Source organism: Triticum aestivum, chromosome 7D (assembly GCF_018294505.1).
Source record: "Triticum aestivum cultivar Chinese Spring chromosome 7D, IWGSC CS RefSeq v2.1, whole genome shotgun sequence".
Taxonomy (NCBI): domain Eukaryota; kingdom Viridiplantae; phylum Streptophyta; class Magnoliopsida; order Poales; family Poaceae; genus Triticum; species Triticum aestivum.
Window position 1 is genome coordinate 613,294,982 of NC_057814.1, and position 4,902 is coordinate 613,299,883.

Consider the following 4,902-nt stretch of genomic DNA (forward strand, 5'->3'; position numbering starts at 1 on the left):
CCCCAAGGAAAGTCCTGTTAGTGAGTGGTAAAACAATAGGGCCTTTGACGAGTAAAGGAGAAATGCAAGATTTGGATCCGCTGGCAAAACAGGGGAGTGAGTGAAGAGAGAAGCCATGCCTCTTTCGATGTGAGGCAAGCGATGAACGAGTAGATGCTGCCCTTAGACCAATTTTCTCTTTAATCTCAGATGCAGGAGTTGTCAGTTGCAGCCATTCTCGCTGTGTCAAGCTTCCTCTGTATCACGTTGAATGCCGCTTTGATATTTGACAAGGTATTCATATGTGCATTTTGAGTGTCATTTCCATGTATTTTTTGTTTTCTATCAATTTATATTTGGTAGTTTATTTTTTATGTCATCCTATTATTTATTTATTTGGTGTTGTAGATGTTGATAGAGTTTTCAATTTTGACAATTTAATACTGATATGTTCATAGGAAAATGTAATTTTTTTTACAATCAAACTCCCCTCATTTATTCATTTGTGGTCAGAGTAACATCCTTTACAATCAGGGGAGAGGAGGATCATCCATCCACAACACACACTAGGAGAAAACTTAGCTAATTTGTGAGAGAAGAGTTAGCTTCTCTAGGGAAGTACTCAAATATTACATGGGGAAAATCACAGCTCATATGCTAGCAATTATCGAAAATTGTTGCTGCTACGTCCGCAAAGCTCCCAACACCACTAGGAAGACCGAGAAGAGCTGGAGCTAGCTTTGTTGGATCAGTCGAAAGGAGATCCGCCGTTGAAAAGACGTAGAGAAAAATTCACCAGCTGCTTTGCGGCCACTCTACACCTTGAAGAGCTAGGAGAATCACAGCCACCGTCGAAGGGCTTCCCACTGCCTAGGCACGTCATGACAGAGAGTCATAGACCGTGCCGAAGGGCAATGATCCGCCAAGACAGCCCTGCACCTCCTCTAGGCCACACCATGGCCACCATCACAAATAGAGGGATCCAAAGCACTATGCAAGACAATAAAACCCCAAGCCCTGTCAAAGGGCACCAAACCCGGAGAGCTCACCGCCGCCACGAGCCCCCAAGAGATAGGTCAACCCTTAGAGCCAGGATGAGCAAGGCATGGTTCACCACCACAGATCATTTCCACTGCCACCACCAAACAACCCGACCACCCAACAACTGTTTCAACCCAGACATCAGACAACCAACTGCGGATCCATGACTAGAAAACAGCGCCCCCAAGGGGGAAAACGCCATCGAAGCTGCCATCGTCGTCTGATCCACAGAACAATATTAGGCTTTTGCCTGGAGCACATGAAAGAATGAGTACAAAAGCTCCCCAATGACGTCTTCATGAAGGGAAGCGGTGCCTCTTTGGGCGCCGCCATCATTAATTGTTGCCGACAAGGTCGACAATAGGCTTTCACCTGGAGCATCTCATCCAGGTCTTCTCCGCGTAGTCAGCCGTCGAGTCCGGCAACGCAAGCTCCCTGCCCTGCTGCCAGTCCACAACGAGCATCCCCGCTAGATCCAGAAGGAGGCGTCCGAAGCCACAATCGCTCACCTCAAGCACCGGCCCATACCGGAGTCAGGTTGGACCTTGCTGCCGCCCGCACACAATCCCTCTCCGCCAACCACTACACTCCACCACCACCACAGCAGTCCATCTTCGACGACACCACCGCCGACCCCCAGCCGCAACCCCGATGACTAACGGTCGTGCGAGCCGTTGCCCCAGTGGCCATATCTGGAGCAGAGGATCCGCCCAGACCAAGCAAGGCAGCATGCCTAGGCCACCGCGCTGCCCAGCACCTCCGCGTCGCTCTGCCGTCCCCCGGTCGCAGCCATGGGACCGCCGGCCGAGGTAGCCGCCGCCTCCAAGGAGTCATATCTGGCACAGGAGCTCCCATGGACAGCAACGGAGGATTCCACGCACGACTAGCCACCCGCGCCGCTGCACTGTGCCACCGCAGGTCACGCGCGAGTCCACGCCACCAAGTCGCGCCCGCGCCACCACACCCAGACGAGAGGAGGAAGAAGCCGTCCCCGCCGCCGCCGGCGCTGCACGGGCTTTTCCCAGCGACGCCCTCATGCGGCGGCAGGAGGAGAAGGAGGATGAGCGGTGGAGTAGTCGTCGGCGGCTAGGGTTTCTCTCGGGCCGTCCACGCGGCGGTGACACGGGAGTGGGGACAGGGGGGGGGGGAGGGTTCGAGTCTCAAATAATTGAACAATTAGCACTCGCTCCTTTTTTTTGCGGGTGAAATAATGTATTACTCAATCATAAGGTCCATACAATCAATCACTGCAAACTCCAATGCCTCTGAAGGCCCTGAACCTATCCAAGTCATGGTTCTGCCTTCTAGACGAGCAAACTTAGCTAGACTATCACTAACCTTATTTTGACTACGATTGATATGAGTAATACAAAGAATCACGAAGAGACATAAGGTAACGGATCTCCTTAATGAGCGACGTGTAAACAGACCTGTCCACCTCCTGAGCCTGTATCAGCTTCACTGCAACAATGGAATCCATCTCGATCATGATAGGTAGGACACTCCTCTGGATAGCAAATGACAAACCCTCCATACAAATTAGCAAATAACTGAACAATTAGCACTCGCTCCTTAACGTGTCCTCATCAAATGGCGCATCAAAGTTTAGTTTAACATATCTGTTGGTTGGAGGGGTCCATCCTCCTCGTTTCAAAGCTGTTTTAGGAGAGTAAGCAGCCGGATATTACCAACGGTGAGCAGGCACCTTGGTGTCCGTTTTTAAAATACAATTTCTACAACGTAAAAAGAGTTGATTTTTTTTTGTAAACACACAAACATGTATATTACGTATGTGCAAAATTTCATAACATTTTACTTTCACACAATGCGTAAAAAAAGAGAAATGTGTATTTTCAAACGGGCCGCTTTTTGTCTGTTTTTGGGCTGAAATTTTGTTTTTTTATACAGCTTACAAATTACATTTTTTCAAGACAAATTTTCATGGATGCGTAGTTAACTTATAAAGTTTGCACAGTATATATTTGAAACTTTTAAACATGAGCACCATAAGTTCGCACCCAGTAAGCAGCAGCATAGTTTGCTACCAGAGCGCCAATTTTTTTTGAACACCACCTCATATATTAATTAACCAAAGAACGTGTTACAATCGTTCATTACAAAGTTCATCATACAGGGCGGTACATCATTAACAAGAATCCCATCCACTCTATTATCAAAACTAAACTTAGCTATTAGATGGGCCACCTCATTAGCCGAACGCCTAATCTTTGACACTATGAAGCTATCCATTAGCTTAGTAATACTCCATGCTTCCTTCTTCAGATTGTGCAGAGCTGATCTATCATCAAATTCGTTTGGAAAAATCGCCGCAACAAAAGTGCAGTCAGTCTCTAAAATTACATAAGAATGATGTGTCATACCTATATAGAGACCAGCAACGCAAGCTCGGAGTTCCGCTTCCTCCATGCTACTTGAAGGAAATATGCCCTAGAGGCAATAATAAAGTTGTTATTTATTTTCCTTATATCATGATAAATGTTTATTATTCATACTAGAATTGTATTAACCGGAAACTTAGTACATGTGTGAATACATAGACAAACAGAGTGTCCCTAGTATGCCTCTACTTGACTAGTTCGTTAATCAAAGATGGTTAAGTTTCCTAGCCATGGACATGTGTTGTCATTTGATGAATGGGATCGACAAGACCCATCCGTTAGCTTAGCACTATGATCGTTTAGTTTATTGCTATTGCTTTCTTCATGACTTATACATGTTCCTATGACTATGAGATTATGCAACTCCCTAATACCAGAGGAACACTTAGTGTGCTATCAAACATCACAACGTAACTGGGTGATTATAAAAATGCTCTACAGGTGTCTCCGATGGTGTTTGTTGAGTTGGAATAGATCGAGATTAGGATTTGTCACTCCGTGTTTCGAAGAGGTATCTCTGGGCCCTCTCGGTAATGCACATCACTATAAGCCTTGCAAGCAATGTGACTAATGAGTTAGTTACGGGATGATGCATTACGGAACGAGTAAAGAGACTTGCCGGTAACGAGATTGAACTAGGTATGAGGATACCGACGATCGAATCTCGGGCAAGTAACATACCGATGACAAAGGGAACAACGTATGTTGTTATGCGGTTTGACCGATAAAGATCTTCGTAGAATATGTAGGAGCCAATATGAGCATCCAGGTTCCGCTATTGGTTACTGACCGGAGATGTGTTTCGGTCATGTCTACATAGTTCTCGAACCCGTAGGGTCCGCACGCTTAATGTTCGATGAAGATTTGTATTATGAGTTATGTGATTTGATGACCGAAGATTGTTCGGAGTCCTGGATGAGATCACAGACATGACGAGGAGTCTCGAAATGGTCGAGACATAAAGATTGATATACTGGACGATGTTATTCGGACACCGGATGAGTTCCGAGAGGTACCGGATAATTATCGGAGTGCCGGAGGGTTATCGGAACCCCCCGGGGGGAACTAATGGGCCTTGATGGGCCTTAGTGGGGAGAGAGGAAGGGCCACAAGGGGCTGGCCGCGCAACCCTTGGGTCCGAATTGGACTAGGGGAAGGGGGCGGCGCCCCCTTTCGTTCCCTTCCTTCTTCCCCCTTTCCTCCAGGTGGAATCCTACTAGGACTTGGAGTCCTAGTAGGACTCCCTCCTCCTGGCGCGCCCTACAGGGCCGGCCGGCCAGCCTCCCCCTCCCCTCCTTTATATACGGGGGCAGGGGGGCACCCTAGAACACACAAGTTTCTCTTAGCCGTGTGCGGTGCCCCCCTCCACAATTACACACCTCGATCATATCGTCGTAGTGCTTAGGCAAAGCCCTACGCCGGTAACTTCATCATCACCGTCGCCACGCCGTCATGCTGAAGGAACTCTGCCTCGGCCTCAACT